The sequence below is a fragment of the Panthera uncia genome (genome assembly GCF_023721935.1).
Source record: "Panthera uncia isolate 11264 chromosome B2 unlocalized genomic scaffold, Puncia_PCG_1.0 HiC_scaffold_24, whole genome shotgun sequence".
Lineage (NCBI taxonomy): Eukaryota > Metazoa > Chordata > Mammalia > Carnivora > Felidae > Panthera > Panthera uncia.
Genome location: NW_026057580.1, coordinates 98,106,511 through 98,119,735, shown reverse-complemented (window position 1 = coordinate 98,119,735; position 13,225 = coordinate 98,106,511). Strand labels below are relative to the sequence as shown.

The window sequence follows — 13,225 nt, the reverse complement described above, 5'->3', positions numbered from 1 at the left end:
TTCCTTTTCCCAAAGGATAGGGTTCACGTGTGATACTTTTTAAAAGGTTCTGATTATTGTCTAATTTCTGCCTGAGGCTGTGAGGTATTTCCACTTGAACTGAGGTCTCTGGAATATAGTTGCAAATACATGCTTGCTCCTTGCTTACCAGGCAGTACTGTTAAGCACTACTCAAATTAATTCATTTAATCCTCAAAAGGCTCTTGTCCGTAGGTACGGTTATAGTCTCCATTTTACAGGCGAGGAGGACGAGGCAGAGACAGACTAAACAAATTGCGTGAGGTTTCTAAGTGGCTCCGGTGGCACAAGGATTTGAATCTAGGCATTCTGACACCAGAGTCCATGCTCCTAACCACATCACTGCACTGCCTCTCTAAAAGTAAGACTCCTGTAAAACTTAAAGGCACACGTGTCTCTGGAAGGCTGGAATATGGCACTGTGGCGTGTTGACGAAGAGAAATGTTTGATCTTGGCATACCTGAACTAATATTCTGTATATAAATGTCTACTTACTTAGTACCAGTGTGGTTTTTCTCCATGCTTTTTTTTTTTCCCTAACCTTTTGATTTCTCCTCTCTCCCCCCACCCCTGTTCTAGGCTTGCTCTCACGTCTGATGTGGCCTCTGTTTCATGTCACATCTAAAACTTCTCTGTACCTCAGACTTAAAAAGGTAAGTATGTCTCTGCTAAGCCCTCGGACTTCTGCCCAGTCTGCTCTCCCGTGGTCAGTCGTGAGTCTGTATTCTCGTTCTTTCCTATGGTAGAGCACACACCAAAGCCTTCTGCTTTTTCCACAGTAGAGGGGGTTATGTTCCCGAAAATGCTTGCTCTCAGAGAATTTGCACTTGAGGAACTTGAGGCTTTGAGGGAAAAATAAGGTTGAGGGATATGAAAACCTATTTTTCACTGTTTAGAAAAAAATCAGGAGAATATGCTAAGAACTATCGTTGATACTCATATTAATTTAGAAATAAGGGATGTTATACAATTGCTTTTTATTTATCATGACTTGCTCACTAGAAATTTGTGATCTCCCTCTCTCACATTTTCAAAAGATGTTTTAAAATTATCTTAAAAATGGACAAATACATACGGGGGGCGGGGAGAATTTGGTGTGTTAGCCTTCATGTAGAATCATACTTAATCTGTTGCCTTTATTACAATTCAGTTTCTAAATCATGCTCTTAAAACCATAATATGAGGTGATTCTCCATTTGCATCTATTCTGTCCGGATTCCCTAAGTTATGAAATAAGTGTGCTTCTAAATCCAGTGTTTATTTGAGAGAACTTATGGTTGGCAGGATCCTCAGTATTTATCAGGCGTTTTTATTTCTTATCATTCCCCATCATACATATGGAGATTATAATTTGTTCTAACCACCTATTTCAAAATAGCAACCTCTAATTGCAGCCTTAAATTTCATATCCAACATTTTGATGGTTTTTCCCTGTAACATGTATTAATTTTCCATGTGAGCCCATTGCCTTCCCCCCCCCTAACGCTACCCACCCACTGTTTTGTAGCTTCGGTGCTAACAGTGTTGTTTAACCATAATTCTTGGCCTCTGTCCACACTTTTTTTGTGTTGTTTTTTTGTTGTTGTTGTTGCAAAATGTCCTTGACTGTAATATGCCATATTTTTTTTTATTCCAGTGTTCTTTGTCAGTTTCCTTACATTACATCTTACACTTTTTTTTTCCTTAAACCCCTCACTAGATAAGTCACTTTCCAATTTATTTTGCTCTTGGGGCTAACTTCTAGAAGGTTATCCACAGCTGCCTGAGGTGGAAGGCCAGAGTGAAGAGAATGTTAGGTGTGTGTGTGTGTGTGTGTGTGTGTGTGTGTGTGTGTGTTTAAATTCCTGTTCTCCAAATGATTCTTACTGAAACCAGTCCACTTCCCCACCAACACATTCAAAAAGAACAATTTAGCAAAATCCAAAAATGCCAGAATCACTTCTGTATATCCTTAAGTGACTTTATAGTACCTGTACAACCAATTCATGCCAATTATAATTGTTTTCTCTAGTTAAACATGATATTACCATTTAAAGCACAGCAATAATATCACACTGCTTAAGAATTTAGGAATCTTTCAAAACTACACAAAATCTACACAAAACTTTGTAGCGTGCAGGAAATAATAGAAATTTATTTTATAAGCACATGTTAGGAAATGAAATCATGTCATGATGGCCCAAATTAAGGAAAGGTTATGGAAGTGAATCAATAATTTTTATTCTGTCACGTATATTGCATTCTGAAACAAGTTACTAATGTTTCCTAATTGTGAATTTACCCAGTGTGTAAAGTCCTTCTTGAAACTTACAACAGGCCACCCATCTCTTTTGCACATACACTTTAGACTCTGTATGAGTCTCTGTGCTTCTGTAGGTACATACATAATGTGTGATCTTGTAACAGCTCTGGAAAGTACATAGATGTCGCCAAAAAGGGAAGTTAGGGAACTTGTATAAGATTCCATACCTGGCAGGTAGCAGAGCCAGTCATCACCTGGTCTTTGCATTATACCACACCATTTTTCTAGGTTGTATCTAGATGAATACCATCATTTAATTGACTCTTTTTTTTTTTTTTTTAACTAACTGTAGGAACACATCCTCGTGTTAAGTAGAGTATGCTGCTGACACAGTAGAATAAGGGAGGAGTGGTTAAAATACATTATTGTACCACTTTTAGGTAAGAAAAGTTATCTAAGAATTATTAAAATTTCTTTGTTTTCTGACTCCTTGGACAAACAAAAGGTTAAAATTAAGGCAGTTCAGAGATGAAGGGAGTTGGGGGGTGGTCATAATATAGGATAGTATTAAATATAAAAATAGTAAATAAAGCACAGTTTATCAGTGTGTTTAAAATAGCTCTAGGAGTTACGCATGTTTATACTTTAACAAAGTGTACTTTATTGGGGGAATAATTTAATTGGTCCATTATGTGGCATTTACCAAGGTAATTTTTTCCTTTTTGTTTGAACACAGGAATTAAAAGTGATTCATAAAACAGACACACACACACACACACACACACACACACACACACACAATCAACATGTAAATTAGAGCCACATTAAGATGATCATCATTTTATGTTGTTTCCCTAAAATGGTTCTCATTTGCCCTGTATGTTCAACTCAGAGTGCTGTGACGGTGTTGTTAGTTCTGATTCACGGAAGACTTAGAAGTCCCTGTGAACGGCTTTATAGAGCAACTTCAGTGTGCAGTTATTGCGTTTATTCTTTCTGTGCACATTTTTTGGGTTTTGGGTTTCTTTTCTCCCAAGGGAATTACTATTATATTGATTTTAGTGTATATGATGGTTAAATCCAGGAGCATAATCTGTACATCTGTCTGAGGTCTCTTTGGAGAACATAAGCCCGAGCATACTGCTTTCCTGATTAAAAACTGTCAGTGGTTCTGATTAGTCAGGACTCTTGGTTTTAACTGACGGAAACTAATGGGACCTTTGAAGAATTCCAAATAGCCAAGTGATGTCGTGTATTTGCGTGCTAGAAGAATCACTCTAGGAGCAGCATTGTGATTAGAATGAAGGGGGCCACTCCAAAAACAAGACAGGAGCCCGAACGGACCTAGATCTCTAGCACGCAGAAATGTCCCTTTGCACTGACCTAGCTGCTCAAGCTCTTTACTCACCAGACTGGTAGCGAGTTTAAGGGAGCCACATGAAAGTTGAGTTTGGGCCCATAAAATGGGCTAGTCCTCCATTCTCCAGCATATCTCCCCACCTTCCTCCTACCAGGTTTTCAGGCACCACAGTTTGGAGAGCAGTCTTCTGCATGTGGTTGCCCACACTGGGTGATGGGGGTTGGGGATAGGCCATGTGAATGTTCATGAACTGCTTGTTATTCTCTTCCCTTCTGGGCCTCACCTATCTGGTGTGAGAAGGGAAGCAATTGTCAGCAGAGGCCAGAGTGGCCCCATGCTGTGGTTGCTTTGCTTTTCCAACCCTCTGCCTGCTGGCTCAACATACCTAGCTTCCATGTTTCCTGTGAGTTCTCTTCTTAGGTACAATTTAATATGAAATATTCCCCTTCCTTATAACCAAAGCCAGGAGGGGGCACTGTCTTGGCACACTATGCTTCTATGACAGAGCACTTGCTCCCTAGGCAACTCCCCCTCTCCCAGTTCCGTCTTCCCCACTGTCTGTGTCCCACATTCTGGGCAGACTCAGTGGGCATCTGGGTGGCAGGAATATGGGGCTCCCTGGTTGCTGATTCTTGTTCATCTGAAGTTCTTCCAGCCAGGGCTCTCTGTTCTAAAAACTCTGATCTCTGCAGGATGGATGCTATATCTTGGCTTATCTAGAATCCTCTCCAGTTTTCATCAGGGCTTTCGGAAACCTCTTCTGAAGGTCTCAGATATTCAGCCACAGAACTGAAATGGATGGAATGTGCTTTGAGAATGTGTGACTGGTTTCAGAGTCTGAACCCCTCTTAAACGTTTCACTTGGTGTCACAGTACCCCAACATGTTTGAATCAGCAAATTTGTTACGTTAAGAACTTCTAGCCTCTCCCCCGGGGTAGGAATCTCCTCTCCCGAAAACTCCTCAGTTTGCCACACAGTCTCATTTCCATCCTATGAAAATCAGCCATCCTTCTCCTGTCCCACTTGCTGACCTGGGTGGGAGGCATGGCCAGGCTTGGGAAGCAGGGATGTCCTGTGCTTCGAGACCAACAGGACTGGGCTGTCTCTTTCCTCTTCCTGGTTGACATTGTTACTTCCTTTGGTTTTTAAGCAATTCAGAGTTTAAGATAAAGGCCTTAAAGACAACTTTCTCTGCCTCTCCCTTTCTAGGTATTTGCATAGGAATCAGAGGAGTTAATCTTGTGAGTAAACTCTCAACATCTGCACAGTTTCCTTCCTTCCTTCTTTCTCTATCCGCCCCAGGATTCTAAAGCACAGGACTGCCCCCAGGTCACCAGTGCCTTTGCAGAGACCACACTCCTGTCTGCAACAGGGGGTGGCCTTTTTTAAACCATTCTGGCTCCAGTTTTAGCAATTGAGGCTAGTCGATAGCACAGATACGTATGAGTCTAAGGTTCTTGGCGCCTTATGCAGGCATCCCGCGAGTCTGAATCTCCCTGCACAACTTCAAGTATGCAGGAAGTCTTCCTTTTTTTTTTTTTTTTTTTTTATTCCCTGTAACTAATTCAGACTCCAGCCCCCATTCTGCTAACCTACAGGGAAATTTCATCTCAGTCATTTTTAGGTGTCTCTCCTTCCCCCATGGGGTGTGTTCTAGAACCCAGAGATTACCATGGCACCTGGTAGGTGAGGGACTGGCCTCTGACCTTTTGTGTATCTGCCTCAGGACTGAGTAGAGGCTGGAAACCGTGCCACGGGTCTGATCTCCCAGAGCACATCCCACACTCTTGAGGGCTCTGCTCACCGCCCTGGGGAACAGAGCTGTGCAAGGGACGCCTGGCTGGTGCTGACAGATCTCCTTCTCTTTTACAGGCCCCGGGGTGGGGGGTGGAGAGAGAGGGTCTTTTTCTCACCCTTGTATGTGCCCTCTGCTTCTCCAGTCTCAGGAGTCAGGCAGAATCTCCTCATTGGGTTTAGATGTTAACAAAGACAAACTGCCTGTGCTGTCATCTGGGCTAAAATACAAGGAATTACAGAGCCTGCCACCTGTTTTAAATGAGCTAGAAAGAAAAGCTGTTGGGAGGACAAACAAAGCGAAATTCCAGAGTTGTCCTGCCGTGCTGATTTGGAGGCTGTAATGAAGGCAAAACATCGCCCAAACAGTGGTAACTATGGAAATTAAGAGAAGGAAACAGATTTGAGAGACAGTAAGCTTGCAGAATCTGTATAGCTTAGTCAGTGAGAAAAATCTAGTATGACTCCAGAGTTTCTGACTTCAGAGAGACCAGGAAGTAACACAGTAAAGAGACTGACCTGTTGATAATGTGGACTCTCACACCACACACTCTGGATGCAGGTCTCAGCTCCACTGCCTGCTGGTCATGTGAGCATGAGCAAATGAGTGCAACTTTTAAGCCTCAGTTTCCCCATAAGTAAAATGGGGCTAATACTGCATACTCATATGGTTGTGAGCATGACTAAAATGGCCATGACCTGAGCATCCAGTAAATGCTAGCTATTATTATGTGGTGGTGCCAGTAGCTAAAATCTGTAATACTAGAGGAGGAGTCCCTGCTTTAGGGCAGGTGACCCTCAGGGCTGTGAGATAGCCAGGCTGAGAGGTGGCAGATGGATTCATCTGGACTTGGAAAGAAAGCTCAGGATTGAAGACAGATTTGGGAGACCTTTGCCTCCAAGGAGTAGTTGACACGTTGGGGTATGAATGTGGTCCCCCAGAAATGGTGCAAGAAGGTAGAGGGGCAGGTGTCAGGCCCACAAATGTATTCAGACATCGCCCCCCCTATGTCATCTTTAAACTGACTTCATTGTTTTGAGATGAACATGAATATCCCGTTTAGGGTCTTTGCTTCAGAGGTATAATCTCATTGTTTGCTCGGTGAAATACAAGTTAGTTGTCTGTAATCTCCCATATTGGGTGGGCTCCTTTCTATCTGGAATTACAGTGTTTAGAAAAACACACACGGACACACCTTTTTTGAAAAGCTTTTCAAAAACAAACCTTGCAATCTTCAATCTAGAGGAGGCTTTCACTGAAAACTAAGACAATTCCCAGTGTTTGGGGCTTTCCCAATTCTTTCCCACTCAAATCATTAGAAATAAAAGAGTCAGTTTGAAGAACTGACTTATGAAAAATCAGGAGTAGCCGGAAGTGAATGAGCTGAAAGTGGAGGAAAATCCCTTTGTTTCATGGGGGTTTCAGTGCAGGCTCAGCAGGCAGCTAAACCAGGACATTCATAGAGAAAAGGGCATGTTCTTAAATGCTGTCAGAGGCAAACGCCTAGGAAGACCCACCGTGCCAGCAAAAAGTTATTCTACAAATCATATGTTCTATATTCAGGAAATTTTACTTTTTGTCATCGAAACATCTGAGTAAGCAGATGTAAACAGATCATTTTCCAAAAAAACATTTTCCCTTTTATTTAAAACAATGATCTGTTTACTGTGTGCCGATTTCATTCCTAGAAAACTGTGACTTTCCTTGTTACTTTGGAGCCCAGAAACATGTATATTTAGGAGTGTTTTTACCATATACTTTAAATATATATTTACATATTATATATTAAAAGATTATATATACATGTGTATATATACGTATATACATATATGTATACACATATATACATATATGAATGATTAAAGCCCTTTTGTCAGATTTGAAATCTAAGTTCTGACCTGAAAAGCAGTCTGCAAGGAGCATCCTGTCAAACTTAGATGTGTTATTTTTCCTGTCTCTTCTCTGCTTTATTAAACTGTCACACACCGTGCACGATTTTTCCCCAGGGCCACGCATGCTTTCGGGTTCTCTGTTGCATTGTTAACTATTTAAGCGTTTGGCTGGTGCCGAGATGGCAGGTGGGAGAGGCAGAGGAACTTGGCCTCCTCCCCGCCAGAGTTCTCCTCTTTCACTAGTGCTGCTTACATTGAACAGCTTAAGAATAAGCTCCTGTGTGAGCCCTCGGAGGCCGAGGAGTATTGTTGGATTCAGAAAGGAATCGCTTTCTTTTAGTGATCATTTGAATATTTCGACAATGAAGCTAAGCCACTCCACTGCCTGGTTTGCGTACCTCGTGTCATGTGCACCCTTCCTTGGGAAGAAGAGAGCCCTCGCCTCTCTGAATTTGTAAATTGGTATTGTCCGTTGGTGAGATGAGTAGAAGCAAAGGAAGAATCCTCCAGAACAATTTTACTCTCTTGCTCAGTGTTTTTTTAAAGCTCTTTAAAAAAATAAATACATAAAAATAATACAGGCCTTTGTAGACCACCCAATTAAATCACCATGATAAGTGGTGGGTATTTTGAGAAGAGAGATGGGCCATGAGATGATGTGTTGAAGTGTTTATACATGTGAAGTGAGGAATACATTTAAAACAAATTCTCTGGATGATTCAAAGATCCTACTCACCTCTGGTTTTTTCCTGAATTGTGATGGGTTATTTTTCAAATTTGGTTGTCTAAAAATGATCTTCATTTTTCCATTTTTATTTATTTTATTTATTTATTTATTTATTTTTTTATTTTTAACATTTTTTATTTTTATTTTTGGGACAGAGAGAGAGACAGAGCATGAACGGGGGAGGGGCAGAGAGAGAGGGAGACACAGAATCGGAAACAGGCTCCAGGCTCCGAGCCATCAGCCCAGAGCCTGACGCGGGGCTCGAACTCACGGACTGCGAGATCGTGACCTGGCTGAAGTCGGACGCTTAACCGACTGCGCCACCCAGGCGCCCCAATTTTTCCATTTTTAACTTAAAAGGAATGCTCTCCTACAAAATAAACAGACATAGCTTTTTTTTTTTTTTAATCAAATTAAGAGAACAGGCGACCAAGTGAATAAATCACATAGGTAGGATATAATTGGCTTTGTTTCATAGTAAGCTTACCTTTGTGCTGGTTAAGAAAATCCTAAAAACCTTTACCCCTATGAGAATTGACTGGTTGGAATAGTCCTAAATTGGAAGAAGCCAAGTTTTGTAATTAATTGGTGAATAGAGATACTGGTTTCCGAATGCTCACCAGAGATCAGTGGTACAAAGCTGGCCATGGACTTGGCTCTGGAGAACTTGGTGAAAACGTGAATGCCCAGTGCCAAAGTGATGTTACGGCATTCTGTGCTGCTTTGTGCTGTGGCCTCGGAATCTGTATTTTTAAATGATGTCTCTGGCAATTCTAATGCATAGCCAGGTTTGGTAACCACTGAATTGTGTATTCAATTTGGAGACCTCAGCCTTTTCACCATCTGATGAATCTATATGTGTATTTGAAGCTTTTGTTGAAAATGAATGCCTGCTGGTTATTGCTTTTTTCAGTTCACAATTTGTTTCCGGTTCTGTTATTGCATAGATTTGCATACCTGTTTTATAGTATTCTAATACTGTTGCTTTAAAAAAAATACCATTTCCTCTCTGTGCTTTTTTGAATATTTGATGTAAACAATTTCATGTTTTGTTTTGTTATTTTCCCTACTTGCAGAAAGTAGGGGAAAACTCCAGGGTTTTTCTAACCCAATTGTAATATAAATACTTAAAGATCTTGGTCAAGGTAATATAAGGTTGAAAATCCTTTAAGTTACAGCATTATGAACTTCATCATACCTTTAAAATATATCAGATGAGCTAAATGTTTAAGACTGGCCAGATGGTCGATCTGAGACATTTAAAAATTAATGGTTGTGTGTCTGTTGAGGTATCCTACTACAGGATTTTAACACTTAAAATTGATCTGTCAATGAAAATGCGTGAAAGGGCAGTCAGAAATCTCTGTCAGTCATCAATTGTGTGTATGTGCTCTTGAAGTCAGGCTCAGGCTGCAACATGATGGGGGGAAATGTTTTCCTAGCTTCATTCACTGAAGGTGTGCAAGATCTCTTCTTACAGGTTTGAGTCGTCAGACAAACTTCCGAGGGGACTCCATGACCACCTGGAAGCTGGTGTTTCCTGTCACCGAGTAGGTATGCAAACAATGAAAGCTTCTTCAAATTATTTCTGCCTGGGCATGTTTATTAACAATTACTTGGAAACACATAGTAAAATCAGTCAAGGAGATTCAAGGTACTTCAAAAAGCTTCTAGTATAGAGGTGCCTGGGTTGGTTAAGCATTTGATTCTTGATTTCGACTCAGGTCATGATCTCATGGTTCGTGGGATTGAGCACAACGTGAGGCTCTGTGCTGACAGCATGGAGCCTGCTTGGGATATTCTCTCTCTCTCTCTCTCTCTCTCTCTCTCTCTTTCAAAAACAAACATTTTTTGTTTTTAAACTTTCTGGTAGGGAATAAATACATTTCTGCCTCAAACTGCCAAATACCTTAGAACAGAATTCTTCTAACCTTTTGTTTTTTGAGGAGCATTAGTATGCTGTACAATTCAGGGAATCAGATGATGCAGTCAGCAACTTTTCATATCCTCTACTGTCCCCCATCCCACGGACTGTGGTAATACATACAAATCTGTGGAGTTTTCTGTGGGGCGCCTTGTCAGCTCAAAAGTTTTAAAGGTACCTTGCCCTAACTTGTGTACCTGAGGAAAGTCCTCTTTGTGGAACATGTTAACTGATTAGCTTGAGGACGATGCTGGTCACATACCAGTGGCACCAGGGGATCCAGTCACAGATTCCAAGGCTTTACTTGGAAACGCTGTAGTAAAATGCTGAAGTCCGCTGCTCATGCAGACAGTGTAACTAGGAAGGATGGCGAGGTATGAGTAGGAAGAACACTCAGCTTAGCTCAGACCATCTGGGTTTGGCCTCTGGTCATCCTCGTCATTATTGTCAATAATGGTATTGAGGGAAGCTAACACTTCTGGGACACTCACTCTGTGCTAGGCACTCTGCTTAGTACAGAACATTACTTGCAGTATCTTGTCAGGGCCTATGGACAAACAGTGTAAGTCTCTAAACCTCAGTTTCTTCATCTATTGGATGGGTATAAAGGTGCCCTTCTATCTAGCAGGGCTGACAGAGGGCTTTATGAGTTTGACCTAGAATATCGTTCTGCTAGGTAGTATTTTGGTTCCCTTTGAAATATAATCTGACTGAATGCTATTTTGACTTATTGGCCAAGACATTGAAATTCATCCCAATGTGGCCAATATATCTACTAGGAACTGAGCAAGGCACTAACAGTTCCAGCAAGGGCGGGGAGGGGGACTCTTGCCATTGTGTCTTCTGTATACCGTGTGATTGACGTCGGAGGGCTGGGTTGGAAGTTGGGCGTGATGACCAGGAAGACCCTGGAATGTGTGGGCTCTGTGTCGGTGGTGAGTCTGTGGGCTGAAGAAGGTAGGGGGTGGCTGCCACACCAGGCAGTGCCTGTCTCAGGCTGAACTGGACAAGCCCGGACAGGACGGCCAGTACAGTCGCTAGGCAAGGGGGAAAGGAGGAACAACTTGGGACATCGCTACAGGCTACTGGGAAGGAGCAGCAAGCATGCGGCCTGGGAAATTGGGCTCATTGTGAGCAAGGTGCCTGGCCTCCAGGGGCCGGGAGCACAGAACCGCACACTGAAGCCCCTGGGATGGGCTGTGGGCTGGACCACACATGTGGATTACGAGGACAGCTACTTAGAGAGTTCACATTCCTCCCCATTGAACTGGGTATGATTGTAATGGTTTGTTAAACAAACAAAGGACCTAAAGCTGTGAATGGGGGGAGAGAAAAGACTTAAGGTGAAAAGGAGAGGCGGCCCTGCTTGCCAGTGTTCCTCTCTTCTGAAGCTTTCGCCCCCATTTCCCCCGACATTCCTTTCTCCCTTTCAGAGAGGCCAGTGCAAGAACTGGGACAAGTTGCCTTGTCTGTCCAGAGCCCGCGCCTTTTAAAATGGAAACCCGATGAAATGTGTATCATCTTAAAAAGAAAAAAGTCAACAACTGGAATCATTTTAAAGGGCCAGTGATACATTTTTTTACATTTCAAATTAAGTATTTCTGGATGAACAGTTTGCTCTGCATTGTTTGGATCTTTTGGATGTGATATGGAAAGGCAAAGAGAAAATTCTCACTCTGGCATTGTGGGGTCATTCTGTCTGATAAATATAGGGCATGTGTCCTCACAGGTGGGCAGACACCCTTCTAGAAGAAGGAGGAGTGAGCTCCAGAAGAGGTGTGGCAATTTTACCTTTTTCCCTTAAGTAAGAAGACAGGTCATAGTAAAGTGAGTTCTGGATGCTCATTTGTTGAAAAAGCTTAGGGGGAAAAAGACTGTATGCTGTCATTTGTCAACTGCATTGTAAGCAGGGTGCTTTACATTCGTGTCCATTTGGGTAATCACATTTGGTCCCAGGCTCATTGTGTGTAAAAAGAGCCAGGTAGAATTTCCGAATAGTACTTTTAACTCTGCCGTTCCCCCAGGGTAAGGGAGTTGCCCCTGGTGGAGAGGAATAAGTGAGTACTTGTGAGGCTTTTCCTGTGTGAAGGAATCCGCTGATGGAACCGGCCCCCAGCTCCCTCTAGGACAGCCCCTGTTGTTCCTCTGCCTGCTGCTCAGGGCACTGCCTCCTCCCTTTATCCTCACACCTGCCTTCCTGCCGGGACTTCGGGCCAGGCTGCCCCTGTGCTGCTGCAGGCCTCTGCTTAGTGTTCTTCCCTCTGTCTAAAAGCCACCTCGCCCTCCTCATGTGCTCCTAGGTTCGCCTGACTGGCCAGTATCAAAATTTAGCAAGTACAGACTTTCAGAAAGAATGAACTGAAGCCATGTCTAAGTCTGCCACCCAGAGATACTTTGCTGACACGTAGGTACCTGTTTGCAGGCCTTTTTCTGTTTATTTAGAGATAGTGCTGTTTCAGGATCAAATAGTCCACCTAAGTCATGAGCATCTTTTCCAGACCTCCTGTAGCTTTTATGTTGCCCTCAAGAGATTTTTAACTCATGGATCTGGCTTCCCGTCATCAGTGTGACTAGTATGCTTTTCTTCTTTCTTTTCTCAGTGTAAGCCTTTACCCTCACACACTTCCTGGGAAGGGACCAGGCTTTTCTTTTCCCTAGAATGGTAACCGTATTAGGACAATAGGTCCTGCTGCTAATTAGGTAAGTTTTGGTTCCTCTGCGCCCTCCTCTTAGAGACCCAGGAAAAGAGATCACTGGCTGTCAGCTGTAGAAGCATACCCTAAAAGGGCCTAGCCGCCTGGCGCAAAGGGTGTGTTGGGAGGGAGGAGGGGGATCTATTTTCAGCTGTCAAAAAAGAATAGTCCCCACCGCTGACTTTAATGACTAGAAAATCTTCTCCTAATCCCAGAAGCTCTCGTCTGGATTTCAGGACTGCTGTCCTCTTCTCATCCCTACCATGCTACCTGGAGTTCGTTAGTAGTCTTTGTGAAATCAGGTCCGTTCCGTCTATGCTTGAGAACCATCCCTGGACCTCACACTGTCTCTCTGTATACACATGCCTGTTCTGCTTGTTTGTGGACATTTGATGTTTCTTCCTAAATGTTTGAATTTAAAAATATCATGTATGTGGTGGGGAGAGGAAGGGAGTGGAAGATTTAAGTATCATGCACAGTGACCCATTCTGGGGAAGTGCTTTGGCCCTGTCTGGGGAATCCCGAGCTGTGCAAGCCCCCTTTCCCCCCCCCCCCCCCCCCCCCCCCCCCCCC

The 13,225-nt window shown here is 42.8% G+C and overlaps 1 protein-coding gene across 6 annotated transcripts in view; it reads left to right on the top strand.

Moving 5' to 3' along the window:
• Nucleotides 1–13,225, top strand: part of PLAGL1 (PLAG1 like zinc finger 1) — an 84,865-nt gene that overhangs the window by 53,245 nt on the left and 18,395 nt on the right. For 5 of the 6 annotated variants that reach the window (XM_049653010.1, XM_049653014.1, XM_049653016.1 and 2 more), the window contains 3 exons: nucleotides 598–671; nucleotides 4,831–4,862; nucleotides 9,516–9,589. The gene's annotated coding sequence lies outside the window, so the exon portion shown is untranslated. The remainder of the gene's footprint in view (nucleotides 1–597; nucleotides 672–4,830; nucleotides 4,863–9,515; nucleotides 9,590–13,225) is intronic. The other variant, XM_049653011.1, reaches the window with a different exon arrangement.